Raw genomic sequence first — 26746 nt, 5'->3', positions numbered from 1 at the left:
ACCCCCGTGGCAATGTCTTGCAGTCCTCCAGCTTTGTTGACCACAGTTAGGTGCCTCGATAAGAGGTGGACAGGTGTCGCATCGCTCTCGCCGTCACTTGTTACCACGAATCGTACTTAACGTAGTTTTCTGCAAGCGTCAGCGTAGCGTCAGTCGAGCTAAGTCGGGCCAAGTCGCATAAGAGGAGCAACAAAATGCGCATTTCCGGTACCGGGAATCGAACCCGTTCCTCCTGGGTGAGAGCCAGGTACCCTAGCCACTTTTTTTTTTTTTTTTTTTTTTTTTAACGCGTCGGACCAGAGTGTCAATTGTTCACATCGAATAAGAAGTTCTTTTGATATTGACGGCGAGCTTTTTGCGCTGACTCAGCCACTGACGTGCGATCAGTTTGCACAAAATACTTGGGCTCGTCCGGGATTTGAACCCGGGACCTTCTACACAAGCAGGAATCATACCCCTAGACCAACGAGCCCTATGACACGGCGATTGCCAATTACTCCAGTCCCTCGATGTCGTCCAGGGTGCCCTGGAAGTCTCGTGTACGCTGGCGGGATGGGGGCGGCCCTCCTGGGCTATCGGTACCCTCATGTAGAGCTGCCGCTGGGCTCGCACTGCCTGCTGCTGAGAAAGTGATTGCTTTTGCTGATATGACTTGCAATAGCGACTGCGCGAAACGCCGCTATCTCGTTAGGGGTGCTACGGCAGACACCCTCTCGAGCACCCCGAAGACTTCTTGAGCCCTCGGCTGTGATGGGTTCCAGGCTGACAAAAGAACTGTCGTATGTGCATTCGCGGACGAGAGAAAGGCTGCGGCAAGTTGGAGTGAACAAGGATGGACTCCTCTGGTCCGTCGATTCCGCAGTATAGCGGTTATCACGTCTGCTTCACGCGCAGAGGGTCCCCGGTTCGATCCCGGGCGGGAACAGTATTATTCTGCCTGTGTCGTATTGTCCTCCAATGAGCCACGTCGTGTGTGGATCTGCTGCATGTCCCTTTGTTTTGCAAGTACCACATTTATTGAATTTTTTAGTTACGATGGCAACATCACTACAAGTTGTCTGTGAAGTACGGCGCACACAAGCAGTTTCCGTGGTGTAGCGGTTATCACGTCTACCAAACACGCAGAAGGTCCCCGGTTCGATCCCGGGCGGAAACACTTTTTCATCACTTTAAGCAAGACTTACTAACATGCATCCGCTACCATCTGTACCCGAAACCTTCGTAATCGCCTTCACGCGTCGGACCAGAGTGTCAATTGCTCACGTCGAATAAGAAATTCGTTTGATATTGACGGCGAGCTTTTTGCGCTGACTCAGCCACTGACGTGCGATCAGTTTGCACAAAACGCGAGGGCTCGTCCGGGATTTGAACCCGGGACCTCCTGCACCCTAAGCAGGAATCATACCCATCTTTTTTTTTTTTTTTTTTTTGAACCTGTCTCCGCTGTTAGGACACTAAGCAGTGTGGTTAGCTGCATTCAACCCCCGTGGCAATGTCTTGCAGTCCTCCAGCTTTGTTGACCACAGTTAGGTGCCTCGATAAGAGGTGGACAGGTGTCGCATCGCTCTCGCCGTCACTTGTTACCACGAATCGTACTTAACGTAGTTTTCTGCAAGCGTCAGCGTAGCGTCAGTCGAGCTAAGTCGGGCCAAGTCGCATAAGAGGAGCAACAAAATGCGCATTTCCGGTACCGGGAATCGAACCCGTTCCTCCTGGGTGAGAGCCAGGTACCCTAGCCACTTTTTTTTTTTTTTTTTTTTTTTTAACGCGTCATACCAGAGTGTCAATTGTTCACATCGAATAAGAAGTTCTTTTGATATTGACGGCGAGCTTTTTGCGCTGACTCAGCCACTGACGTGCGATCAGTTTGCACAAAATACTTGGGCTCGTCCGGGATTTGAACCCGGGACCTTCTACACAAGCAGGAATCATACCCCTAGACCAACGAGCCCTATGACACGGCGATTGCCAATTACTCCAGTCCCTCGATGTCGTCCAGGGTGCCCTGGAAGTCTCGTGTACGCTGGCGGGATGGGGGCGGCCCTCCTGGGCTATCGGTACCCTCATGTAGAGCTGCCGCTGGGCTCGCACTGCCTGCTGCTGAGAAAGTGATTGCTTTTGCTGATATGACTTGCAATAACGACTGCGCGAAACGCCGCTATCTCGTTAGGGGTGCTACGGCAGACACCCTCTCGAGCACCCCGAAGACTTCTTGAGCCCTCGGCTGTGATGGGTTCCAGGCTGACAAAAGAACTGTCGTATGTGCATTCGCGGACGAGAGAAAGGCTGCGGCAAGTTGGAGTGAACAAGGATGGACTCCTCTGGTCCGTCGATTCCGCAGTATAGCGGTTATCACGTCTGCTTCACGCGCAGAGGGTCCCCGGTTCGATCCCGGGCGGGAACAGTATTATTCTGCCTGTGTCGTATTGTCCTCCAATGAGCCACGTCGTGTGTGGATCTGCTGCATGTCCCTTCGTTTTGCAAGTACCACATTTATTGAATTTTTTAGTTACGATGGCAACATCACTACAAGTTGTCTGTGAAGTACGGCGCACACAAGCAGTTTCCGTGGTGTAGCGGTTATCACGTCTACCAAACACGCAGAAGGTCCCCGGTTCGATCCCGGGCGGAAACACTTTTTCATCACTTTAAGCAAGACTTACTAACATGCATCCGCTACCATCTGTACCCGAAACCTTCGTAATCGCCTTCACGCGTCGGACCAGAGTGTCAATTGCTCACGTCGAATAAGAAATTCGTTTGATATTGACGGCGAGCTTTTTGCGCTGACTCAGCCACTGACGTGCGATCAGTTTGCACAAAACGCGAGGGCTCGTCCGGGATTTGAACCCGGGACCTCCTGCACCCTAAGCAGGAATCATACCCATCTTTTTTTTTTTTTTTTTTTTTGAACCTGTCTCCGCTGTTAGGACACTAAGCAGTGTGGTTAGCTGCATTCAACCCCCGTGGCAATGTCTTGCAGTCCTCCAGCTTTGTTGACCACAGTTAGGTGCCTCGATAAGAGGTGGACAGGTGTCGCATCGCTCTCGCCGTCACTTGTTACCACGAATCGTACTTAACGTAGTTTTCTGCAAGCGTCAGCGTAGCGTCAGTCGAGCTAAGTCGGGCCAAGTCGCATAAGAGGAGCAACAAAATGCGCATTTCCGGTACCGGGAATCGAACCCGTTCCTCCTGGGTGAGAGCCAGGTACCCTAGCCACTTTTTTTTTTTTTTTTTTTTTTTTTAACGCGTCGGACCAGAGTGTCAATTGTTCACATCGAATAAGAAGTTCTTTTGATATTGACGGCGAGCTTTTTGCGCTGACTCAGCCACTGACGTGCGATCAGTTTGCACAAAATACTTGGGCTCGTCCGGGATTTGAACCCGGGACCTTCTACACAAGCAGGAATCATACCCCTAGACCAACGAGCCCTATGACACGGCGATTGCCAATTACTCCAGTCCCTCGATGTCGTCCAGGGTGCCCTGGAAGTCTCGTGTACGCTGGCGGGATGGGGGCGGCCCTCCTGGGCTATCGGTACCCTCATGTAGAGCTGCCGCTGGGCTCGCACTGCCTGCTGCTGAGAAAGTGATTGCTTTTGCTGATATGACTTGCAATAACGACTGCGCGAAACGCCGCTATCTCGTTAGGGGTGCTACGGCAGACACCCTCTCGAGCACCCCGAAGACTTCTTGAGCCCTCGGCTGTGATGGGTTCCAGGCTGACAAAAGAACTGTCGTATGTGCATTCGCGGACGAGAGAAAGGCTGCGGCAAGTTGGAGTGAACAAGGATGGACTCCTCTGGTCCGTCGATTCCGCAGTATAGCGGTTATCACGTCTGCTTCACGCGCAGAGGGTCCCCGGTTCGATCCCGGGCGGGAACAGTATTATTCTGCCTGTGTCGTATTGTCCTCCAATGAGCCACGTCGTGTGTGGATCTGCTGCATGTCCCTTCGTTTTGCAAGTACCACATTTATTGAATTTTTTAGTTACGATGGCAACATCACTACAAGTTGTCTGTGAAGTACGGCGCACACAAGCAGTTTCCGTGGTGTAGCGGTTATCACGTCTACCAAACACGCAGAAGGTCCCCGGTTCGATCCCGGGCGGAAACACTTTTTCATCACTTTAAGCAAGACTTACTAACATGCATCCGCTACCATCTGTACCCGAAACCTTCGTAATCGCCTTCACGCGTCGGACCAGAGTGTCAATTGCTCACGTCGAATAAGAAATTCGTTTGATATTGACGGCGAGCTTTTTGCGCTGACTCAGCCACTGACGTGCGATCAGTTTGCACAAAACGCGAGGGCTCGTCCGGGATTTGAACCCGGGACCTCCTGCACCCTAAGCAGGAATCATACCCATCTTTTTTTTTTTTTTTTTTTTTGAACCTGTCTCCGCTGTTAGGACACTAAGCAGTGTGGTTAGCTGCATTCAACCCCCGTGGCAATGTCTTGCAGTCCTCCAGCTTTGTTGACCACAGTTAGGTGCCTCGATAAGAGGTGGACAGGTGTCGCATCGCTCTCGCCGTCACTTGTTACCACGAATCGTACTTAACGTAGTTTTCTGCAAGCGTCAGCGTAGCGTCAGTCGAGCTAAGTCGGGCCAAGTCGCATAAGAGGAGCAACAAAATGCGCATTTCCGGTACCGGGAATCGAACCCGTTCCTCCTGGGTGAGAGCCAGGTACCCTAGCCACTTTTTTTTTTTTTTTTTTTTTTTTTAACGCGTCGGACCAGAGTGTCAATTGTTCACATCGAATAAGAAGTTCTTTTGATATTGACGGCGAGCTTTTTGCGCTGACTCAGCCACTGACGTGCGATCAGTTTGCACAAAATACTTGGGCTCGTCCGGGATTTGAACCCGGGACCTTCTACACAAGCAGGAATCATACCCCTAGACCAACGAGCCCTATGACACGGCGATTGCCAATTACTCCAGTCCCTCGATGTCGTCCAGGGTGCCCTGGAAGTCTCGTGTACGCTGGCGGGATGGGGGCGGCCCTCCTGGGCTATCGGTACCCTCATGTAGAGCTGCCGCTGGGCTCGCACTGCCTGCTGCTGAGAAAGTGATTGCTTTTGCTGATATGACTTGCAATAACGACTGCGCGAAACGCCGCTATCTCGTTAGGGGTGCTACGGCAGACACCCTCTCGAGCACCCCGAAGACTTCTTGAGCCCTCGGCTGTGATGGGTTCCAGGCTGACAAAAGAACTGTCGTATGTGCATTCGCGGACGAGAGAAAGGCTGCGGCAAGTTGGAGTGAACAAGGATGGACTCCTCTGGTCCGTCGATTCCGCAGTATAGCGGTTATCACGTCTGCTTCACGCGCAGAGGGTCCCCGGTTCGATCCCGGGCGGGAACAGTATTATTCTGCCTGTGTCGTATTGTCCTCCAATGAGCCACGTCGTGTGTGGATCTGCTGCATGTCCCTTTGTTTTGCAAGTACCACATTTATTGAATTTTTTAGTTACGATGGCAACATCACTACAAGTTGTCTGTGAAGTACGGCGCACACAAGCAGTTTCCGTGGTGTAGCGGTTATCACGTCTACCAAACACGCAGAAGGTCCCCGGTTCGATCCCGGGCGGAAACACTTTTTCATCACTTTAAGCAAGACTTACTAACATGCATCCGCTACCATCTGTACCCGAAACCTTCGTAATCGCCTTCACGCGTCGGACCAGAGTGTCAATTGCTCACGTCGAATAAGAAATTCGTTTGATATTGACGGCGAGCTTTTTGCGCTGACTCAGCCACTGACGTGCGATCAGTTTGCACAAAACGCGAGGGCTCGTCCGGGATTTGAACCCGGGACCTCCTGCACCCTAAGCAGGAATCATACCCATCTTTTTTTTTTTTTTTTTTTGAACCTGTCTCCGCTGTTAGGACACTAAGCAGTGTGGTTAGCTGCATTCAACCCCCGTGGCAATGTCTTGCAGTCCTCCAGCTTTGTTGACCACAGTTAGGTGCCTCGATAAGAGGTGGACAGGTGTCGCATCGCTCTCGCCGTCACTTGTTACCACGAATCGTACTTAACGTAGTTTTCTGCAAGCGTCAGCGTAGCGTCAGTCGAGCTAAGTCGGGCCAAGTCGCATAAGAGGAGCAACAAAATGCGCATTTCCGGTACCGGGAATCGAACCCGTTCCTCCTGGGTGAGAGCCAGGTACCCTAGCCACTTTTTTTTTTTTTTTTTTTTTTTTTTTTTAACGCGTCGGACCAGAGTGTCAATTGTTCACATCGAATAAGAAGTTCTTTTGATATTGACGGCGAGCTTTTTGCGCTGACTCAGCCACTGACGTGCGATCAGTTTGCACAAAATACTTGGGCTCGTCCGGGATTTGAACCCGGGACCTTCTACACAAGCAGGAATCATACCCCTAGACCAACGAGCCCTATGACACGGCGATTGCCAATTACTCCAGTCCCTCGATGTCGTCCAGGGTGCCCTGGAAGTCTCGTGTACGCTGGCGGGATGGGGGCGGCCCTCCTGGGCTATCGGTACCCTCATGTAGAGCTGCCGCTGGGCTCGCACTGCCTGCTGCTGAGAAAGTGATTGCTTTTGCTGATATGACTTGCAATAACGACTGCGCGAAACGCCGCTATCTCGTTAGGGGTGCTACGGCAGACACCCTCTCGAGCACCCCGAAGACTTCTTGAGCCCTCGGCTGTGATGGGTTCCAGGCTGACAAAAGAACTGTCGTATGTGCATTCGCGGACGAGAGAAAGGCTGCGGCAAGTTGGAGTGAACAAGGATGGACTCCTCTGGTCCGTCGATTCCGCAGTATAGCGGTTATCACGTCTGCTTCACGCGCAGAGGGTCCCCGGTTCGATCCCGGGCGGGAACAGTATTATTCTGCCTGTGTCGTATTGTCCTCCAATGAGCCACGTCGTGTGTGGATCTGCTGCATGTCCCTTCGTTTTGCAAGTACCACATTTATTGAATTTTTTAGTTACGATGGCAACATCACTACAAGTTGTCTGTGAAGTACGGCGCACACAAGCAGTTTCCGTGGTGTAGCGGTTATCACGTCTACCAAACACGCAGAAGGTCCCCGGTTCGATCCCGGGCGGAAACACTTTTTCATCACTTTAAGCAAGACTTACTAACATGCATCCGCTACCATCTGTACCCGAAACCTTCGTAATCGCCTTCACGCGTCGGACCAGAGTGTCAATTGCTCACGTCGAATAAGAAATTCGTTTGATATTGACGGCGAGCTTTTTGCGCTGACTCAGCCACTGACGTGCGATCAGTTTGCACAAAACGCGAGGGCTCGTCCGGGATTTGAACCCGGGACCTCCTGCACCCTAAGCAGGAATCATACCCATCTTTTTTTTTTTTTTTTTTTTGAACCTGTCTCCGCTGTTAGGACACTAAGCAGTGTGGTTAGCTGCATTCAACCCCCGTGGCAATGTCTTGCAGTCCTCCAGCTTTGTTGACCACAGTTAGGTGCCTCGATAAGAGGTGGACAGGTGTCGCATCGCTCTCGCCGTCACTTGTTACCACGAATCGTACTTAACGTAGTTTTCTGCAAGCGTCAGCGTAGCGTCAGTCGAGCTAAGTCGGGCCAAGTCGCATAAGAGGAGCAACAAAATGCGCATTTCCGGTACCGGGAATCGAACCCGTTCCTCCTGGGTGAGAGCCAGGTACCCTAGCCACTTTTTTTTTTTTTTTTTTTTAACGCGTCGGACCAGAGTGTCAATTGTTCACATCGAATAAGAAGTTCATTTGATATTGACGGCGAGCTTTTTGCGCTGACTCAGCCACTGACGTGCGATCAGTTTGCACAAAACGCTAGGGCTCGTTCGGGATTTGAACCCGGGACCTTCTGCACGCTAAGCAGGAATCATACCCCTAGACCAACGAGCCCTATGACACGGCGATTGCCAATTACTCCAGTCCCTCGATGTCGTCCAGGGTGCCCTGGAAGTCTCGTGTACGCTGGCGGGATGGGGGCGGCCCTCCTGGGCTATCGGTACCCTCATGTAGAGCTGCCGCTGGGCTCGCACTGCCTGCTGCTGAGAAAGTGATTGCTTTTGCTGATATGACTTGCAATAACGACCGCGCGAAACGCCGCTATCTCGTTAAGGGTGCTACGGCAGACACCCTCTCGAGCACCCCGAAGACTTCTTGAGCCCTCGGCTGTGATGGGTTCCAGGCTGACATTAGATCTGTCGTGTGTGCATTCGCCGACGATAGAAAGGCTGAGGCAAGTTTGAGTGAAAAAGGATGGACTCGTCGGGTCCGTCGTTTCCGTAGTGTAGCGGTTATCACGTCTGCTTCACACGCAGAAGGTCCCCGGTTCGATCCCGGGCGGGAACAGTATTTTCCTGCCTATGTCGTATTGTCCTCCAATGAGCCACTTCGTGTGTGGATCTGCTGCATGTCCCCTCGTTTTGCAAGTACCACATTTATTGAATTTTTTAGTTACGATCATAACATCACTACAAGTTGTCTGTGAAGTAAGGTGCACACAAGCAGTTTCCGTGGTGTAGCGGTTATCACGTCTGCCTAACACGCAGAAGGTCCCCGGTTCGATCCCGGGCGGAAACACTTTTTCATCACTTTAAGCAAGACGTACTAACATGCATCTGCTACCATCTGTACCCGAAGCCTTCGTAATCGCCTTCACGCGTCGGACCCGAGTGTCAATTGCTCACATCGAATAAGAAATTCATTTGATATTGACGGCGAGCTTTTTGCGCTGACTCAGCCACTGACGTGCGATCAGTTTGCACAAAACGCTAGGGTTCGCCCGGGATTTGAACCCGGGACCTCCTGCACCCTAAGCAGGAATCATACCCATCTTTTTTTTTTTTTTTTTTTTTTTTTTTTTTTGAACCTGTCTCCGCTGTTAGGACACTAAGCAGTGTGGTTAGCTGCATTCAACCCCCGTGGCAAAGTCTTGCAGTCCTCCAGCTTTGTTGACCACAGTTAGGTGCCTCGATAAGAGGTGGACAGGTGTCGCATCGCTCTCGCCGTCACTTGTTACCACGAATCGTACTTAACGTAGTTTTCTGCAAGCGTCAGCGTAGCGTCAGTCGAGCTAAGTCGGGCCAAGTCGCATAAGAGGAGCAACAAAATGCGCATTTCCGGTACCGGGAATCGAACCCGTTCCTCCTGGGTGAGAGCCAGGTACCCTAGCCACTTTTTTTTTTTTTTTTTTTTAACGCGTCGGACCAGAGTGTCAATTGTTCACATCGAATAAGAAGTTCATTTGATATTGACGGCGAGCTTTTTGCGCTGACTCAGCCACTGACGTGCGATCAGTTTGCACAAAACGCTAGGGCTCGTTCGGGATTTGAACCCGGGACCTTCTGCACGCTAAGCAGGAATCATACCCCTAGACCAACGAGCCCTATGACACGGCGATTGCCAATTACTCCAGTCCCTCGATGTCGTCCAGGGTGCCCTGGAAGTCTCGTGTACGCTGGCGGGATGGGGGCGGCCCTCCTGGGCTATCGGTACCCTCATGTAGAGCTGCCGCTGGGCTCGCACTGCCTGCTGCTGAGAAAGTGATTGCTTTTGCTGATATGACTTGCAATAACGACCGCGCGAAACGCCGCTATCTCGTTAAGGGTGCTACGGCAGACACCCTCTCGAGCACCCCGAAGACTTCTTGAGCCCTCGGCTGTGATGGGTTCCAGGCTGACATTAGATCTGTCGTGTGTGCATTCGCCGACGATAGAAAGGCTGAGGCAAGTTTGAGTGAAAAAGGATGGACTCGTCGGGTCCGTCGTTTCCGTAGTGTAGCGGTTATCACGTCTGCTTCACACGCAGAAGGTCCCCGGTTCGATCCCGGGCGGGAACAGTATTTTCCTGCCTATGTCGTATTGTCCTCCAATGAGCCACTTCGTGTGTGGATCTGCTGCATGTCCCCTCGTTTTGCAAGTACCACATTTATTGAATTTTTTAGTTACGATCATAACATCACTACAAGTTGTCTGTGAAGTAAGGTGCACACAAGCAGTTTCCGTGGTGTAGCGGTTATCACGTCTGCCTAACACGCAGAAGGTCCCCGGTTCGATCCCGGGCGGAAACACTTTTTCATCACTTTAAGCAAGACGTACTAACATGCATCTGCTACCATCTGTACCCGAAGCCTTCGTAATCGCCTTCACGCGTCGGACCCGAGTGTCAATTGCTCACATCGAATAAGAAATTCATTTGATATTGACGGCGAGCTTTTTGCGCTGACTCAGCCACTGACGTGCGATCAGTTTGCACAAAACGCTAGGGTTCGCCCGGGATTTGAACCCGGGACCTCCTGCACCCTAAGCAGGAATCATACCCATCTTTTTTTTTTTTTTTTTTTTTTTTTTTTTTTGAACCTGTCTCCGCTGTTAGGACACTAAGCAGTGTGGTTAGCTGCATTCAACCCCCGTGGCAAAGTCTTGCAGTCCTCCAGCTTTGTTGACCACAGTTAGGTGCCTCGATAAGAGGTGGACAGGTGTCGCATCGCTCTCGCCGTCACTTGTTACCACGAATCGTACTTAACGTAGTTTTCTGCAAGCGTCAGCGTAGCGTCAGTCGAGCTAAGTCGGGCCAAGTCGCATAAGAGGAGCAACAAAATGCGCATTTCCGGTACCGGGAATCGAACCCGTTCCTCCTGGGTGAGAGCCAGGTACCCTAGCCACTTTTTTTTTTTTTTTTTTTTAACGCGTCGGACCAGAGTGTCAATTGTTCACATCGAATAAGAAGTTCATTTGATATTGACGGCGAGCTTTTTGCGCTGACTCAGCCACTGACGTGCGATCAGTTTGCACAAAACGCTAGGGCTCGTTCGGGATTTGAACCCGGGACCTTCTGCACGCTAAGCAGGAATCATACCCCTAGACCAACGAGCCCTATGACACGGCGATTGCCAATTACTCCAGTCCCTCGATGTCGTCCAGGGTGCCCTGGAAGTCTCGTGTACGCTGGCGGGATGGGGGCGGCCCTCCTGGGCTATCGGTACCCTCATGTAGAGCTGCCGCTGGGCTCGCACTGCCTGCTGCTGAGAAAGTGATTGCTTTTGCTGATATGACTTGCAATAACGACCGCGCGAAACGCCGCTATCTCGTTAAGGGTGCTACGGCAGACACCCTCTCGAGCACCCCGAAGACTTCTTGAGCCCTCGGCTGTGATGGGTTCCAGGCTGACATTAGATCTGTCGTGTGTGCATTCGCCGACGATAGAAAGGCTGAGGCAAGTTTGAGTGAAAAAGGATGGACTCGTCGGGTCCGTCGTTTCCGTAGTGTAGCGGTTATCACGTCTGCTTCACACGCAGAAGGTCCCCGGTTCGATCCCGGGCGGGAACAGTATTTTCCTGCCTATGTCGTATTGTCCTCCAATGAGCCACTTCGTGTGTGGATCTGCTGCATGTCCCCTCGTTTTGCAAGTACCACATTTATTGAATTTTTTAGTTACGATCATAACATCACTACAAGTTGTCTGTGAAGTAAGGTGCACACAAGCAGTTTCCGTGGTGTAGCGGTTATCACGTCTGCCTAACACGCAGAAGGTCCCCGGTTCGATCCCGGGCGGAAACACTTTTTCATCACTTTAAGCAAGACGTACTAACATGCATCTGCTACCATCTGTACCCGAAGCCTTCGTAATCGCCTTCACGCGTCGGACCCGAGTGTCAATTGCTCACATCGAATAAGAAATTCATTTGATATTGACGGCGAGCTTTTTGCGCTGACTCAGCCACTGACGTGCGATCAGTTTGCACAAAACGCTAGGGTTCGCCCGGGATTTGAACCCGGGACCTCCTGCACCCTAAGCAGGAATCATACCCATCTTTTTTTTTTTTTTTTTTTTTTTTTTTTTTTGAACCTGTCTCCGCTGTTAGGACACTAAGCAGTGTGGTTAGCTGCATTCAACCCCCGTGGCAAAGTCTTGCAGTCCTCCAGCTTTGTTGACCACAGTTAGGTGCCTCGATAAGAGGTGGACAGGTGTCGCATCGCTCTCGCCGTCACTTGTTACCACGAATCGTACTTAACGTAGTTTTCTGCAAGCGTCAGCGTAGCGTCAGTCGAGCTAAGTCGGGCCAAGTCGCATAAGAGGAGCAACAAAATGCGCATTTCCGGTACCGGGAATCGAACCCGTTCCTCCTGGGTGAGAGCCAGGTACCCTAGCCACTTTTTTTTTTTTTTTTTTTTAACGCGTCGGACCAGAGTGTCAATTGTTCACATCGAATAAGAAGTTCATTTGATATTGACGGCGAGCTTTTTGCGCTGACTCAGCCACTGACGTGCGATCAGTTTGCACAAAACGCTAGGGCTCGTTCGGGATTTGAACCCGGGACCTTCTGCACGCTAAGCAGGAATCATACCCCTAGACCAACGAGCCCTATGACACGGCGATTGCCAATTACTCCAGTCCCTCGATGTCGTCCAGGGTGCCCTGGAAGTCTCGTGTACGCTGGCGGGATGGGGGCGGCCCTCCTGGGCTATCGGTACCCTCATGTAGAGCTGCCGCTGGGCTCGCACTGCCTGCTGCTGAGAAAGTGATTGCTTTTGCTGATATGACTTGCAATAACGACCGCGCGAAACGCCGCTATCTCGTTAAGGGTGCTACGGCAGACACCCTCTCGAGCACCCCGAAGACTTCTTGAGCCCTCGGCTGTGATGGGTTCCAGGCTGACATTAGATCTGTCGTGTGTGCATTCGCCGACGATAGAAAGGCTGAGGCAAGTTTGAGTGAAAAAGGATGGACTCGTCGGGTCCGTCGTTTCCGTAGTGTAGCGGTTATCACGTCTGCTTCACACGCAGAAGGTCCCCGGTTCGATCCCGGGCGGGAACAGTATTTTCCTGCCTATGTCGTATTGTCCTCCAATGAGCCACTTCGTGTGTGGATCTGCTGCATGTCCCCTCGTTTTGCAAGTACCACATTTATTGAATTTTTTAGTTACGATCATAACATCACTACAAGTTGTCTGTGAAGTAAGGTGCACACAAGCAGTTTCCGTGGTGTAGCGGTTATCACGTCTGCCTAACACGCAGAAGGTCCCCGGTTCGATCCCGGGCGGAAACACTTTTTCATCACTTTAAGCAAGACGTACTAACATGCATCTGCTACCATCTGTACCCGAAGCCTTCGTAATCGCCTTCACGCGTCGGACCCGAGTGTCAATTGCTCACATCGAATAAGAAATTCATTTGATATTGACGGCGAGCTTTTTGCGCTGACTCAGCCACTGACGTGCGATCAGTTTGCACAAAACGCTAGGGTTCGCCCGGGATTTGAACCCGGGACCTCCTGCACCCTAAGCAGGAATCATACCCATCTTTTTTTTTTTTTTTTTTTTTTTTTTTTTTTGAACCTGTCTCCGCTGTTAGGACACTAAGCAGTGTGGTTAGCTGCATTCAACCCCCGTGGCAAAGTCTTGCAGTCCTCCAGCTTTGTTGACCACAGTTAGGTGCCTCGATAAGAGGTGGACAGGTGTCGCATCGCTCTCGCCGTCACTTGTTACCACGAATCGTACTTAACGTAGTTTTCTGCAAGCGTCAGCGTAGCGTCAGTCGAGCTAAGTCGGGCCAAGTCGCATAAGAGGAGCAACAAAATGCGCATTTCCGGTACCGGGAATCGAACCCGTTCCTCCTGGGTGAGAGCCAGGTACCCTAGCCACTTTTTTTTTTTTTTTTTTTTAACGCGTCGGACCAGAGTGTCAATTGTTCACATCGAATAAGAAGTTCATTTGATATTGACGGCGAGCTTTTTGCGCTGACTCAGCCACTGACGTGCGATCAGTTTGCACAAAACGCTAGGGCTCGTTCGGGATTTGAACCCGGGACCTTCTGCACGCTAAGCAGGAATCATACCCCTAGACCAACGAGCCCTATGACACGGCGATTGCCAATTACTCCAGTCCCTCGATGTCGTCCAGGGTGCCCTGGAAGTCTCGTGTACGCTGGCGGGATGGGGGCGGCCCTCCTGGGCTATCGGTACCCTCATGTAGAGCTGCCGCTGGGCTCGCACTGCCTGCTGCTGAGAAAGTGATTGCTTTTGCTGATATGACTTGCAATAACGACCGCGCGAAACGCCGCTATCTCGTTAAGGGTGCTACGGCAGACACCCTCTCGAGCACCCCGAAGACTTCTTGAGCCCTCGGCTGTGATGGGTTCCAGGCTGACATTAGATCTGTCGTGTGTGCATTCGCCGACGATAGAAAGGCTGAGGCAAGTTTGAGTGAAAAAGGATGGACTCGTCGGGTCCGTCGTTTCCGTAGTGTAGCGGTTATCACGTCTGCTTCACACGCAGAAGGTCCCCGGTTCGATCCCGGGCGGGAACAGTATTTTCCTGCCTATGTCGTATTGTCCTCCAATGAGCCACTTCGTGTGTGGATCTGCTGCATGTCCCCTCGTTTTGCAAGTACCACATTTATTGAATTTTTTAGTTACGATCATAACATCACTACAAGTTGTCTGTGAAGTAAGGTGCACACAAGCAGTTTCCGTGGTGTAGCGGTTATCACGTCTGCCTAACACGCAGAAGGTCCCCGGTTCGATCCCGGGCGGAAACACTTTTTCATCACTTTAAGCAAGACGTACTAACATGCATCTGCTACCATCTGTACCCGAAGCCTTCGTAATCGCCTTCACGCGTCGGACCCGAGTGTCAATTGCTCACATCGAATAAGAAATTCATTTGATATTGACGGCGAGCTTTTTGCGCTGACTCAGCCACTGACGTGCGATCAGTTTGCACAAAACGCTAGGGCTCGTCCGGGATTTGAACCCGGGACCTCCTGCACCCTAAGCAGGAATCATACCCATCTTTTTTTTTTTTTTTTTTTTTTTTTTTTGAACCTGTCTCCGCTGTTAGGACACTAAGCAGTGTGGTTAGCTGCATTCAACCCCCGTGGCAAAGTCTTGCAGTCCTCCAGCTTTGTTGACCACAGTTAGGTGCCTCGATAAGAGGTGGACAGGTGTCGCATCGCTCTCGCCGTCACTTGTTACCACGAATCGTACTTAACGTAGTTTTCTGCAAGCGTCAGCGTAGCGTCAGTCGAGCTAAGTCGGGCCAAGTCGCATAAGAGGAGCAACAAAATGCGCATTTCCGGTACCGGGAATCGAACCCGTTCCTCCTGGGTGAGAGCCAGGTACCCTAGCCACTTTTTTTTTTTTTTTTTTTAACGCGTCGGACCAGAGTGTCAATTGTTCACATCGAATAAGAAGTTCATTTGATATTGACGGCGAGCTTTTTGCGCTGACTCAGCCACTGACGTGCGATCAGTTTGCACAAAACGCTAGGGCTCGTTCGGGATTTGAACCCGGGACCTTCTGCACGCTAAGCAGGAATCATACCCCTAGACCAACGAGCCCTATGACACGGCGATTGCCAATTACTCCAGTCCCTCGATGTCGTCCAGGGTGCCCTGGAAGTCTCGTGTACGCTGGCGGGATGGGGGCGGCCCTCCTGGGCTATCGGTACCCTCATGTAGAGCTGCCGCTGGGCTCGCACTGCCTGCTGCTGAGAAAGTGATTGCTTTTGCTGATATGACTTGCAATAACGACCGCGCGAAACGCCGCTATCTCGTTAAGGGTGCTACGGCAGACACCCTCTCGAGCACCCCGAAGACTTCTTGAGCCCTCGGCTGTGATGGGTTCCAGGCTGACATTAGATCTGTCGTGTGTGCATTCGCCGACGATAGAAAGGCTGAGGCAAGTTTGAGTGAAAAAGGATGGACTCGTCAGGTCCGTCGTTTCCGTAGTGTAGCGGTTATCACGTCTGCTTCACACGCAGAAGGTCCCCGGTTCGATCCCGGGCGGGAACAGTATTTTCCTGCCTATGTCGTATTGTCCTCCAATGAGCCACTTCGTGTGTGGATCTGCTGCATGTCCCCTCGTTTTGCAAGTACCACATTTATTGAATTTTTTAGTTACGATCATAACATCACTACAAGTTGTCTGTGAAGTAAGGTGCACACAAGCAGTTTCCGTGGTGTAGCGGTTATCACGTCTGCCTAACACGCAGAAGGTCCCCGGTTCGATCCCGGGCGGAAACACTTTTTCATCACTTTAAGCAAGACGTACTAACATGCATCTGCTACCATCTGTACCCGAAGCCTTCGTAATCGCCTTCACGCGTCGGACCCGAGTGTCAATTGCTCACATCGAATAAGAAATTCATTTGATATTGACGGCGAGCTTTTTGCGCTGACTCAGCCACTGACGTGCGATCAGTTTGCACAAAACGCTAGGGCTCGTCCGGGATTTGAACCCGGGACCTCCTGCACCCTAAGCAGGAATCATACCCATCTTTTTTTTTTTTTTTTTTTTTTTTTTTTTTGAACCTGTCTCCGCTGTTAGGACACTAAGCAGTGTGGTTAGCTGCATTCAACCCCCGTGGCAAAGTCTTGCAGTCCTCCAGCTTTGTTGACCACAGTTAGGTGCCTCGATAAGAGGTGGACAGGTGTCGCATCGCTCTCGCCGTCACTTGTTACCACGAATCGTACTTAACGTAGTTTTCTGCAAGCGTCAGCGTAGCGTCAGTCGAGCTAAGTCGGGCCAAGTCGCATAAGAGGAGCAACAAAATGCGCATTTCCGGTACCGGGAATCGAACCCGTTCCTCCTGGGTGAGAGCCAGGTACCCTAGCCACTTTTTTTTTTTTTTTTTTTTAACGCGTCGGACCAGAGTGTCAATTGTTCACATCGAATAAGAAGTTCATTTGATATTGACGGCGAGCTTTTTGCGCTGACTCAGCCACTGACGTGCGATCAGTTTGCACAAAACGCTAGGGCTCGTTCGGGATTTGAACCCGGGACCTTCTGCACGCTAAGCAGGAATCATACCCCTAGACCAACGAGCCCTATGACACGGCGATTGCCAATTACTCCAGTCCCTCGATGTCGTCCAGGGTGCCCTGGAAGTCTCGTGTACGCTGGCGGGATGGGGGCGGCCCTCCTGGGCTATCGGTACCCTCATGTAGAGCTGCCGCTGGGCTCGCACTGCCTGCTGCTGAGAAAGTGATTGCTTTTGCTGATATGACTTGCAATAACGACCGCGCGAAACGCCGCTATCTCGTTAAGGGTGCTACGGCAGACACCCTCTCGAGCACCCCGAAGACTTCTTGAGCCCTCGGCTGTGATGGGTTCCAGGCTGACATTAGATCTGTCGTGTGTGCATTCGCCGACGATAGAAAGGCTGAGGCAAGTTTGAGTGAAAAAGGATGGACTCGTCGGGTCCGTCGTTTCCGTAGTGTAGCGGTTATCACGTCTGCTTCACACGCAGAAGGTCCCCGGTTCGATCCCGGGCGGGAACAGTATTTTCCTGCCTATGTCGTATTGTCCTCCAATGAGCCACTTCGTGTGTGGATCTGCTGCATGTCCCCTCGTTTTGCAAGTACCACATTTATTGAATTTTTTAGTTACGATCATAACATCACTACAAGTTGTCTGTGAAGTAAGGTGCACACAAGCAGTTTCCGTGGTGTAGCGGTTATCACGTCTGCCTAACACGCAGAAGGTCCCCGGTTCGATCCCGGGCGGAAACACTTTTTCATCACTTTAAGCAAGACGTACTAACATGCATCTGCTACCATCTGTACCCGAAGCCTTCGTAATCGCCTTCACGCGTCGGACCCGAGTGTCAATTGCTCACATCGAATAAGAAATTCATTTGATATTGACGGCGAGCTTTTTGCGCTGACTCAGCCACTGACGTGCGATCAGTTTGCACAAAACGCTAGGGCTCGTCCGGGATTTGAACCCGGGACCTCCTGCACCCTAAGCAGGAATCATACCCATCTTTTTTTTTTTTTTTTTTTTTTTTTTTTGAACCTGTCTCCGCTGTTAGGACACTAAGCAGTGTGGTTAGCTGCATTCAACCCCCGTGGCAAAGTCTTGCAGTCCTCCAGCTTTGTTGACCACAGTTAGGTGCCTCGATAAGAGGTGGACAGGTGTCGCATCGCTCTCGCCGTCACTTGTTACCACGAATCGTACTTAACGTAGTTTTCTGCAAGCGTCAGCGTAGCGTCAGTCGAGCTAAGTCGGGCCAAGTCGCATAAGAGGAGCAACAAAATGCGCATTTCCGGTACCGGGAATCGAACCCGTTCCTCCTGGGTGAGAGCCAGGTACCCTAGCCACTTTTTTTTTTTTTTTTTTTTAACGCGTCGGACCAGAGTGTCAATTGTTCACATCGAATAAGAAGTTCATTTGATATTGACGGCGAGCTTTTTGCGCTGACTCAGCCACTGACGTGCGATCAGTTTGCACAAAACGCTAGGGCTCGTTCGGGATTTGAACCCGGGACCTTCTGCACGCTAAGCAGGAATCATACCCCTAGACCAACGAGCCCTATGACACGGCGATTGCCAATTACTCCAGTCCCTCGATGTCGTCCAGGGTGCCCTGGAAGTCTCGTGTACGCTGGCGGGATGGGGGCGGCCCTCCTGGGCTATCGGTACCCTCATGTAGAGCTGCCGCTGGGCTCGCACTGCCTGCTGCTGAGAAAGTGATTGCTTTTGCTGATATGACTTGCAATAACGACTGCGCGAAACGCCGCTATCTCGTTAGGGGTGCTACGGCAGACACCCTCTCGAGCACCCCGAAGACTTCTTGAGCCCTCGGCTGTGATGGGTTCCAGGCTGACAAAAGAACTGTCGTATGTGCATTCGCGGACGAGAGAAAGGCTGCGGCAAGTTGGAGTGAACAAGGATGGACTCCTCTGGTCCGTCGATTCCGCAGTATAGCGGTTATCACGTCTGCTTCACGCGCAGAGGGTCCCCGGTTCGATCCCGGGCGGGAACAGTATTATTCTGCCTGTGTCGTATTGTCCTCCAATGAGCCACGTCGTGTGTGGATCTGCTGCATGTCCCTTCGTTTTGCAAGTACCACATTTATTGAATTTTTTAGTTACGATGGCAACATCACTACAAGTTGTCTGTGAAGTACGGCGCACACAAGCAGTTTCCGTGGTGTAGCGGTTATCACGTCTACCAAACACGCAGAAGGTCCCCGGTTCGATCCCGGGCGGAAACACTTTTTCATCACTTTAAGCAAGACTTACTAACATGCATCCGCTACCATCTGTACCCGAAACCTTCGTAATCGCCTTCACGCGTCGGACCAGAGTGTCAATTGCTCACGTCGAATAAGAAATTCGTTTGATATTGACGGCGAGCTTTTTGCGCTGACTCAGCCACTGACGTGCGATCAGTTTGCACAAAACGCGAGGGCTCGTCCGGGATTTGAACCCGGGACCTCCTGCACCCTAAGCAGGAATCATACCCATCTTTTTTTTTTTTTTTTTTTTGAACCTGTCTCCGCTGTTAGGACACTAAGCAGTGTGGTTAGCTGCATTCAACCCCCGTGGCAATGTCTTGCAGTCCTCCAGCTTTGTTGACCACAGTTAGGTGCCTCGATAAGAGGTGGACAGGTGTCGCATCGCTCTCGCCGTCACTTGTTACCACGAATCGTACTTAACGTAGTTTTCTGCAAGCGTCAGCGTAGCGTCAGTCGAGCTAAGTCGGGCCAAGTCGCATAAGAGGAGCAACAAAATGCGCATTTCCGGTACCGGGAATCGAACCCGTTCCTCCTGGGTGAGAGCCAGGTACCCTAGCCACTTTTTTTTTTTTTTTTTTTTAACGCGTCGGACCAGAGTGTCAATTGTTCACATCGAATAAGAAGTTCATTTGATATTGACGGCGAGCTTTTTGCGCTGACTCAGCCACTGACGTGCGATCAGTTTGCACAAAACGCTAGGGCTCGTTCGGGATTTGAACCCGGGACCTTCTGCACGCTAAGCAGGAATCATACCCCTAGACCAACGAGCCCTATGACACGGCGATTGCCAATTACTCCAGTCCCTCGATGTCGTCCAGGGTGCCCTGGAAGTCTCGTGTACGCTGGCGGGATGGGGGCGGCCCTCCTGGGCTATCGGTACCCTCATGTAGAGCTGCCGCTGGGCTCGCACTGCCTGCTGCTGAGAAAGTGATTGCTTTTGCTGATATGACTTGCAATAACGACTGCGCGAAACGCCGCTATCTCGTTAGGGGGTGCTACGGCAGACACCCTCTCGAGCACCCCGAAGACTTCTTGAGCCCTCGGCTGTGATGGGTTCCAGGCTGACAAAAGAACTGTCGTATGTGCATTCGCGGACGAGAGAAAGGCTGCGGCAAGTTGGAGTGAACAAGGATGGACTCCTCTGGTCCGTCGATTCCGCAGTATAGCGGTTATCACGTCTGCTTCACGCGCAGAGGGTCCCCGGTTCGATCCCGGGCGGGAACAGTAATATTCTGCCTGTGTCGTATTGTCCTCCAATGAGCCACGTCGTGTGTGGATCTGCTGCATGTCCCTTCGTTTTGCAAGTACCACATTTATTGAATTTTTTAGTTACGATGGCAACATCACTACAAGTTGTCTGTGAAGTACGGCGCACACAAGCAGTTTCCGTGGTGTAGCGGTTATCACGTCTACCAAACACGCAGAAGGTCCCCGGTTCGATCCCGGGCGGAAACACTTTTTCATCACTTTAAGCAAGACTTACTAACATGCATCCGCTACCATCTGTACCCGAAACCTTCGTAATCGCCTTCACGCGTCGGACCAGAGTGTCAATTGCTCACGTCGAATAAGAAATTCGTTTGATATTGACGGCGAGCTTTTTGCGCTGACTCAGCCACTGACGTGCGATCAGTTTGCACAAACGCGAGGGCTCGTCCGGGATTTGAACCCGGGACCTCCTGCACCCTAAGCAGGAATCATACCCATCTTTTTTTTTTTTTTTTTTTGAACCTGTCTCCGCTGTTAGGACACTAAGCAGTGTGGTTAAGCTGCATTCAACCCCCGTGGCAATGTCTTGCAGTCCTCCAGCTTTGTTGACCACAGTTAGGTGCCTCGATAAGAGGTGGACAGGTGTCGCATCGCTCTCGCCGTCACTTGTTACCACGAATCGTACTTAACGTAGTTTTCTGCAAGCGTCAGCGTAGCGTCAGTCGAGCTAAGTCGGGCCAAGTCGCATAAGAGGAGCAACAAAATGCGCATTTCCGGTACCGGGAATCGAACCCCGTTCCTCCTGGGTGAGAGCCAGGTACCCTAGCCACTTTTTTTTTTTTTTTTTTTTTAACGCGTCGGACCAGAGTGTCAATTGTTCACATCGAATAAGAAGTTCATTTGATATTGACGGCGAGCTTTTTGCGCTGACTCAGCCACTGACGTGCGATCAGTTTGCACAAAACGCTAGGGCTCGTTCGGGATTTGAACCGGGACCTTCTGCACGCTAAGCAGGAATCATACCCCTAGACCAACGAGCCCTATGACACGGCGATTGCCAATTACTCCAGTCCCTCGATGTCGTCCCGGGTGCCCTGGAAGTCTCGTGTACGCTGGCGGGATGGGGGCGGCCCTCCTGGGCTATCGGTACCCTCATGTAGAGCTGCCGCTGGGCTCGCACTGCCTGCTGCTGAGAAAGTGATTGCTTTTGCTGATATGACTTGCAATAACGACTGCGCGAACGCCGCTATCTCGTTAGGGGTGCTACGGCAGACACCCTCTCGAGCACCCCCGAAGACTTCTTGAGCCCTCGGCTGTGATGGGTTCCAGGCTGACAAAAGAACTGTCGTATGTGCATTCGCGGACGAGAGAAAGGCTGCGGCAAGTTGGAGTGAACAAGGATGGACTCCTCTGGTCCGTCGATTCCGCAGTATAGCGGTTATCACGTCTGCTTCACGCGCAGAGGGTCCCCGGTTCGATCCCGGGCGGGAACAGTATTATTCTGCCTGTGTCGTATTGTCCTCCAATGAGCCACGTCGTGTGTGGATCTGCTGCATGTCCCTTCGTTTTGCAAGTACCACATTTATTGAATTTTTTAGTTACGATGGCAACATCACTACAAGTTGTCTGTGAAGTACGGCGCACACAAGCAGTTTCCGTGGTGTAGCGGTTATCACGTCTACCAAACACGCAGAAGGTCCCCGGTTCGATCCCGGGCGGAAACACTTTTTCATCACTTTAAGCAAGACTTACTAACATGCATCCGCTACCATCTGTACCCGAAACCTTCGTAATCGCCTTCACGCGTCGGACCAGAGTGTCAATTGCTCACGTCGAATAAGAAATTCGTTTGATATTGACGGCGAGCTTTTTGCGCTGACTCAGCCACTGACGTGCGATCAGTTTGCACAAAACGCGAGGGCTCGTCCGGGATTTGAACCCGGGACCTCCTGCACCCTAAAGCAGGAATCATACCCATCTTTTTTTTTTTTTTTTTTTGAACCTGTCTCCGCTGTTAGGACACTAAGCAGTGTGGTTAGCTGCATTCAACCCCCGTGGCAATGTCTTGCAGTCCTCCAGCTTTGTTGACCACAGTTAGGTGCCTCGATAAGAGGTGGACAGGTGTCGCATCGCTCTCGCCGTCACTTGTTACCACGAAATCGTACTTAACGTAGTTTTCTGCAAGCGTCAGCGTAGCGTCAGTCGAGCTAAGTCGGGCCAAGTCGCATAAGAGGAGCAACAAAATGCGCATTTCCGGTACCGGGAATCGAACCCGTTCCTCCTGGGTGAGAGCCAGGTACCCTAGCCACTTTTTTTTTTTTTTTTTTTTTAACGCGTCGGACCAGAGTGTCAATTGTTCACATCGAATAAGAAGTTCATTTGATATTGACGGCGAGCTTTTTGCGCTGACTCAGCCACTGACGTGCGATCAGTTTGCACAAAACGCTAGGGCTCGTTCGGGATTTGAACCCGGGACCTTCTGCACGCTAAGCAGGAATCATACCCCTAGACCAACGAGCCCTATGACACGGCGATTGCCAATTACTCCAGTCCTCGATGTCGTCCAGGGTGCCCTGGAAGTCTCGTGTACGCTGGCGGGATGGGGGCGGCCCCTCCTGGCTATCGGTACCCCTCATGTAGAGCTGCCGCTGGGCTCGCACTGCCTGCTGCTGAGAAAGTGATTGCTTTTGCTGATATGACTTGCAATAACGACTGCGCGAAACGCCGCTATCTCGTTAGGGGTGCTACGGCAGACACCCTCTCGAGCACCCCGAAGACTTCTTGAGCCCTCGGCTGTGATGGGTTCCAGGCTGACAAAAGAACTGTCGTATGTGCATTCGCGGACGAGAGAAAGGCTGCGGCAAGTTGGACTGAACAAGGATGGACTCCTCTGGTCCGTCGATTCCGCAGTATAGCGGTTATCACGTCTGCTTCACGCGCAGAGGGTCCCCGGTTCGATCCCGGGCGGGAACAGTATTATTCTGCCTGTGTCGTATTGTCCTCCAATGAGCCACGTCGTGTGTGGATCTGCTGCATGTCCCTTCGTTTTGCAAGTACCACATTTATTGAATTTTTTAGTTACGATGGCAACATCACTACAAGTTGTCTGTGAAGTACGGCGCACACAAGCAGTTTCCGTGTGTAGCGGTTATCACGTCTACCAAACACGCAGAAGGTCCCCGGTTCGATCCCGGGCGGAAACACTTTTCATCACTTTAAGCAAGACTTACTAACATGCATCCGCTACCATCTGTACCCGAAACCTTCGTAATCGCCTTCACGCGTCGGACCAGAGTGTCAATTGCTCACGTCGAATAAGAAATTCGTTGATATTGACGGCGAGCTTTTTGCGCTGACTCAGCCACTGACGTGCGATCAGTTTGCACAAAACGCGAGGGCTCGTCCGGGATTTGAACCCGGGACCTCCTGCACCCTAAGCAGGAATCATACCCATCTTTTTTTTTTTTTTTTTTTTGAACCTGTCTCCGCTGTTAGGACACTAAGCAGTGTGGTTAGCTGCATTCAACCCCCGTGGCAATGTCTTGCAGTCCTCCAGCTTTGTTGACCACAGTTAGGTGCCTCGATAAGAGGTGGACAGGTGTCGCATCGCTCTCGCCGTCACTTGTTTACCACGAATCGTACTTAACGTAGTTTTCTGCAAGCGTCCAGCGTAGCGTCAGTCGAGCTAAGTCGGGCCAAGTCGCATAAGAGGAGCAACAAAATGCGCATTTCCGGTACCGGGAATCGAACCCGTTCCTCCTGGGTGAGAGCCAGGTACCCTAGCCACTTTTTTTTTTTTTTTTTTTTAACGCGTCGGACCAGAGTGTCAATTGTTCACATCGAATAAGAAGTTCATTTGATATTGACGGCGAGCTTTTTGCGCTGACTCAGCCACTGACGTGCGATCAGTTTGCACAAAACGCTAGGGCTCGTTCGGGATTTGAACCCGGGACCTTCTGCACGCTAAGCAGGAATCATACCCCTAGACCAACGAGCCCTATGACACGGCGATTGCCAATTACTCAGTCCCTCGATGTCGTCCAGGGTGCCCTGGAAGTCTCGTGTACGCTGGCGGGATGGGGGCGGCCCTCCTGGGCTATCGGTACCCTCATGTAGAGCTGCCGCTGGGCTCGCACTGCCTGCTGCTGAGAAAGTGATTGCTTTTGCTGATATGACTTGCAATAACGACCGCGCGAAACGCCGCTATCTCGTTAAGGGTGCTACGGCAGACACCCTCTCGAGCACCCCGAAGACTTCTTGAGCCCTCGGCTGTGATGGGTTTCCAGGCTGACATTAGATCTGTCGTGTGTGCATTCGCCGACGATAGAAAGGCTGAGGCAAGTTTGAGTGAAAAAGGATGGACTCGTCAGGTCCGTCGTTTCCGTAGTGTAGCGGTTATCACGTCTGCTTCACACGCAGAAGGTCCCCGGTTCGATCCCGGGCGGGAACAGTATTTTCCTGCCTATGTCGTATTGTCCTCCAATGAGCCACTTCGTGTGTGGATCTGCTGCATGTCCCCTCGTTTTGCAAGTACCACATTTATTGAATTTTTTAGTTACGATCATAACATCACTACAAGTTGTCTGTGAAGTAAGGTGCACACAAGCAGTTTCCGTGGTGTAGCGGTTATCACGACTGCCTAACACGCAGAAGGTCCCCGGTTCGATCCCGGGCGGAAACACTTTTTCATCACTTTAAGCAAGACGTACTAACATGCATCTGCTACCATCTGTACCCGAAGCCTTCGTAATCGCCTTCACGCGTCGGACCCGAGTGTCAATTGCTCACATCGAATAAGAAATTCATTTGATATTGACGGCGAGCTTTTTGCCGCTGACTCAGCCACTGACGTGCGATCAGTTTGCACAAAACGCTAGGGCTCGTCCGGGATTTGAACCCGGGACCTCCTGCACCCTAAGCAGGAATCATACCCATCTTTTTTTTTTTTTTTTTTTTTTTTTTTTTTTGAACCTGTCTCCGCTGTTAGGACACTAAGCAGTGTGGTTAGCTGCATTCAACCCCGTGGCAAAGTCTTGCAGTCCTCCAGCTTTGTTGACCACAGTTAGGTGCCTCGATAAGAGGTGGACAGGTGTCGCATCGCTCTCGCCGTCACTTGTTACCACGAATCGTACTTAACGTAGTTTTCTGCAAGCGTCAGCGTAGCGTCAGTCGAGCTAAGTCGGGCCAAGTCGCATAAGAGGAGCAACAAAATGCGCATTTCCGGTACCGGGAATCGAACCCGTTCCTCCTGGGTGAGAGCCAGGTACCCTAGCCACTTTTTTTTTTTTTTTTTTTTAACGCGTCGGACCAGAGTGTCAATTGTTCACATCGAATAAGAAGTTCATTTGATATTGACGGCGAGCTTTTTGCGCTGACTCAGCCACTGACGTGCGATCAGTTTGCACAAAACGCTAGGGGCTCGTTCGGGATTTGAACCCGGGACCTTCTGCACGCTAAGCAGGAATCATACCCCTAGACCAACGAGCCCTATGACACGGCGATTGCCAATTACTCCAGTCCCTCGATGTCGTCCAGGGTGCCCTGGAAGTCTCGTGTACGCCTGGCGGGATGGGGGCGGCCCTCCTGGGCTATCGGTACCCTCATGTAGAGCTGCCGCTGGGCTCGCACTGCCTGCTGCTGAGAAAGTGATTGCTTTTGCTGATATGACTTGCAATAACGACCGCGCGAAACGCCGCTATCTCGTTAAGGGTGCTACGGCAGACACCCTCTCGAGCACCCCGAAGACTTCTTGAGCCCTCGGCTGTGATGGGTTCCAGGCTGACATTAGATCTGTCGTGTGTGCATTCGCCGACGATAGAAAGGCTGAGGCAAGTTTGAGTGAAAAAGGATGGACTCGTCGGGTCCGTCGTTTCCGTAGTGTAGCGGTTATCACGTCTGCTTCACACGCAGAAGGTCCCCGGTTCGATCCCGGGCGGGAACAGTATTTTCCTGCCTATGTCGTATTGTCCTCCAATGAGCCACTTCGTGTGTGGATCTGCTGCATGTCCCCTCGTTTTGCAAGTACCACATTTATTGAATTTTTAGTTACGATCATAACATCACTACAAGTTGTCTGTGAAGTAAGGTGCACACAAGCAGTTTCCGTGGTGTAGCGGTTATCACGTCTGCCTAACACGCAGAAGGTCCCCGTTCGATCCCGGGCGGAAACACTTTTTCATCACTTTAAGCAAGACGTACTAACATGCATCTGCTACCATCTGTACCCGAAGCCTTCGTAATCGCCTTCACGCGTCGGACCCGAGTGTCAATTGCTCACATCGAATAAGAAATTCATTTGATATTGACGGCGAGCTTTTTGCGCTGACTCAGCCACTGACGTGCGATCAGTTTGCACAAAACGCTAGGGCTCGTCCGGGATTTGAACCCGGGACCTCCTGCACCTAAGCAGGAATCATACCCATCTTTTTTTTTTTTTTTTTTTTTTTTTTTTTGAACCTGTCTCCGCTGTTAGGACACTAAGCAGTGTGGTTAGCTGCATTCAACCCCCGTGGCAAAGTCTTGCAGTCCTCCAGCTTTGTT

At 51.5% G+C, this 26746-nt stretch overlaps 38 non-coding genes across 38 annotated transcripts; 26 read left to right on the top strand and 12 right to left on the bottom strand.

The window, feature by feature from the left end:
- Nucleotides 1-1083: 1083 nt before the first annotated feature.
- On the top strand, nt 1084-1156 carry Trnav-aac. Its single transcript has one exon. It is a non-coding gene; the product is annotated as a tRNA-Val (tRNA).
- Nucleotides 1157-2562: 1406 nt separating this feature from the next.
- Trnav-aac lies at nt 2563-2635 on the top strand. The gene has a single exon. It is a non-coding gene; the product is annotated as a tRNA-Val (tRNA).
- Nucleotides 2636-4043: 1408 nt separating this feature from the next.
- Nucleotides 4044-4116, top strand: Trnav-aac. Its single transcript has one exon. It is a non-coding gene; the product is annotated as a tRNA-Val (tRNA).
- Nucleotides 4117-5524: 1408 nt separating this feature from the next.
- Trnav-aac lies at nt 5525-5597 on the top strand. Its single transcript has one exon. It is a non-coding gene; the product is annotated as a tRNA-Val (tRNA).
- Nucleotides 5598-7007: 1410 nt separating this feature from the next.
- Nucleotides 7008-7080, top strand: Trnav-aac. Its single transcript has one exon. It is a non-coding gene; the product is annotated as a tRNA-Val (tRNA).
- A 722-nt stretch (nt 7081-7802) lies between these two features.
- On the bottom strand, nt 7803-7874 carry Trnaa-agc. The gene has a single exon. It is a non-coding gene; the product is annotated as a tRNA-Ala (tRNA).
- Nucleotides 7875-8254: 380 nt separating this feature from the next.
- Nucleotides 8255-8327, top strand: Trnav-cac. The gene has a single exon. It is a non-coding gene; the product is annotated as a tRNA-Val (tRNA).
- A 158-nt stretch (nt 8328-8485) lies between these two features.
- On the top strand, nt 8486-8558 carry Trnav-aac. The gene has a single exon. It is a non-coding gene; the product is annotated as a tRNA-Val (tRNA).
- A 733-nt stretch (nt 8559-9291) lies between these two features.
- On the bottom strand, nt 9292-9363 carry Trnaa-agc. The gene has a single exon. It is a non-coding gene; the product is annotated as a tRNA-Ala (tRNA).
- A 380-nt stretch (nt 9364-9743) lies between these two features.
- Trnav-cac lies at nt 9744-9816 on the top strand. Its single transcript has one exon. It is a non-coding gene; the product is annotated as a tRNA-Val (tRNA).
- A 158-nt stretch (nt 9817-9974) lies between these two features.
- On the top strand, nt 9975-10047 carry Trnav-aac. The gene has a single exon. It is a non-coding gene; the product is annotated as a tRNA-Val (tRNA).
- A 733-nt stretch (nt 10048-10780) lies between these two features.
- Nucleotides 10781-10852, bottom strand: Trnaa-agc. The gene has a single exon. It is a non-coding gene; the product is annotated as a tRNA-Ala (tRNA).
- Nucleotides 10853-11232: 380 nt separating this feature from the next.
- Trnav-cac lies at nt 11233-11305 on the top strand. The gene has a single exon. It is a non-coding gene; the product is annotated as a tRNA-Val (tRNA).
- Nucleotides 11306-11463: 158 nt separating this feature from the next.
- On the top strand, nt 11464-11536 carry Trnav-aac. The gene has a single exon. It is a non-coding gene; the product is annotated as a tRNA-Val (tRNA).
- A 733-nt stretch (nt 11537-12269) lies between these two features.
- Nucleotides 12270-12341, bottom strand: Trnaa-agc. The gene has a single exon. It is a non-coding gene; the product is annotated as a tRNA-Ala (tRNA).
- Nucleotides 12342-12721: 380 nt separating this feature from the next.
- Nucleotides 12722-12794, top strand: Trnav-cac. The gene has a single exon. It is a non-coding gene; the product is annotated as a tRNA-Val (tRNA).
- Nucleotides 12795-12952: 158 nt separating this feature from the next.
- Nucleotides 12953-13025, top strand: Trnav-aac. Its single transcript has one exon. It is a non-coding gene; the product is annotated as a tRNA-Val (tRNA).
- Nucleotides 13026-13758: 733 nt separating this feature from the next.
- Trnaa-agc lies at nt 13759-13830 on the bottom strand. The gene has a single exon. It is a non-coding gene; the product is annotated as a tRNA-Ala (tRNA).
- Nucleotides 13831-14210: 380 nt separating this feature from the next.
- Nucleotides 14211-14283, top strand: Trnav-cac. The gene has a single exon. It is a non-coding gene; the product is annotated as a tRNA-Val (tRNA).
- Nucleotides 14284-14441: 158 nt separating this feature from the next.
- Trnav-aac lies at nt 14442-14514 on the top strand. The gene has a single exon. It is a non-coding gene; the product is annotated as a tRNA-Val (tRNA).
- Nucleotides 14515-15243: 729 nt separating this feature from the next.
- On the bottom strand, nt 15244-15315 carry Trnaa-agc. The gene has a single exon. It is a non-coding gene; the product is annotated as a tRNA-Ala (tRNA).
- Nucleotides 15316-15695: 380 nt separating this feature from the next.
- Trnav-cac lies at nt 15696-15768 on the top strand. Its single transcript has one exon. It is a non-coding gene; the product is annotated as a tRNA-Val (tRNA).
- A 158-nt stretch (nt 15769-15926) lies between these two features.
- On the top strand, nt 15927-15999 carry Trnav-aac. The gene has a single exon. It is a non-coding gene; the product is annotated as a tRNA-Val (tRNA).
- Nucleotides 16000-16731: 732 nt separating this feature from the next.
- On the bottom strand, nt 16732-16803 carry Trnaa-agc. The gene has a single exon. It is a non-coding gene; the product is annotated as a tRNA-Ala (tRNA).
- Nucleotides 16804-17183: 380 nt separating this feature from the next.
- On the top strand, nt 17184-17256 carry Trnav-cac. Its single transcript has one exon. It is a non-coding gene; the product is annotated as a tRNA-Val (tRNA).
- Nucleotides 17257-17414: 158 nt separating this feature from the next.
- Nucleotides 17415-17487, top strand: Trnav-aac. Its single transcript has one exon. It is a non-coding gene; the product is annotated as a tRNA-Val (tRNA).
- A 730-nt stretch (nt 17488-18217) lies between these two features.
- On the bottom strand, nt 18218-18289 carry Trnaa-agc. The gene has a single exon. It is a non-coding gene; the product is annotated as a tRNA-Ala (tRNA).
- A 611-nt stretch (nt 18290-18900) lies between these two features.
- On the top strand, nt 18901-18973 carry Trnav-aac. Its single transcript has one exon. It is a non-coding gene; the product is annotated as a tRNA-Val (tRNA).
- A 722-nt stretch (nt 18974-19695) lies between these two features.
- On the bottom strand, nt 19696-19767 carry Trnaa-agc. Its single transcript has one exon. It is a non-coding gene; the product is annotated as a tRNA-Ala (tRNA).
- A 612-nt stretch (nt 19768-20379) lies between these two features.
- Trnav-aac lies at nt 20380-20452 on the top strand. Its single transcript has one exon. It is a non-coding gene; the product is annotated as a tRNA-Val (tRNA).
- Nucleotides 20453-21857: 1405 nt separating this feature from the next.
- Trnav-aac lies at nt 21858-21930 on the top strand. Its single transcript has one exon. It is a non-coding gene; the product is annotated as a tRNA-Val (tRNA).
- Nucleotides 21931-22654: 724 nt separating this feature from the next.
- Nucleotides 22655-22726, bottom strand: Trnaa-agc. The gene has a single exon. It is a non-coding gene; the product is annotated as a tRNA-Ala (tRNA).
- Nucleotides 22727-24131: 1405 nt separating this feature from the next.
- Trnaa-agc lies at nt 24132-24203 on the bottom strand. The gene has a single exon. It is a non-coding gene; the product is annotated as a tRNA-Ala (tRNA).
- A 380-nt stretch (nt 24204-24583) lies between these two features.
- Trnav-cac lies at nt 24584-24656 on the top strand. Its single transcript has one exon. It is a non-coding gene; the product is annotated as a tRNA-Val (tRNA).
- A 158-nt stretch (nt 24657-24814) lies between these two features.
- Nucleotides 24815-24887, top strand: Trnav-aac. Its single transcript has one exon. It is a non-coding gene; the product is annotated as a tRNA-Val (tRNA).
- A 734-nt stretch (nt 24888-25621) lies between these two features.
- On the bottom strand, nt 25622-25693 carry Trnaa-agc. The gene has a single exon. It is a non-coding gene; the product is annotated as a tRNA-Ala (tRNA).
- Nucleotides 25694-26074: 381 nt separating this feature from the next.
- Nucleotides 26075-26147, top strand: Trnav-cac. Its single transcript has one exon. It is a non-coding gene; the product is annotated as a tRNA-Val (tRNA).
- A 157-nt stretch (nt 26148-26304) lies between these two features.
- On the top strand, nt 26305-26376 carry Trnav-aac. The gene has a single exon. It is a non-coding gene; the product is annotated as a tRNA-Val (tRNA).
- The last annotated feature ends 370 nt before the right edge of the window (nt 26377-26746 follow it).

Source organism: Schistocerca piceifrons, unplaced genomic scaffold, assembly GCF_021461385.2.
Source record: "Schistocerca piceifrons isolate TAMUIC-IGC-003096 unplaced genomic scaffold, iqSchPice1.1 HiC_scaffold_301, whole genome shotgun sequence".
NCBI lineage: Eukaryota > Metazoa > Arthropoda > Insecta > Orthoptera > Acrididae > Schistocerca > Schistocerca piceifrons.
The sequence above is the reverse complement of the archived record's forward strand: the minus strand, read 5'-3'. Positions and strand labels throughout refer to the sequence as shown.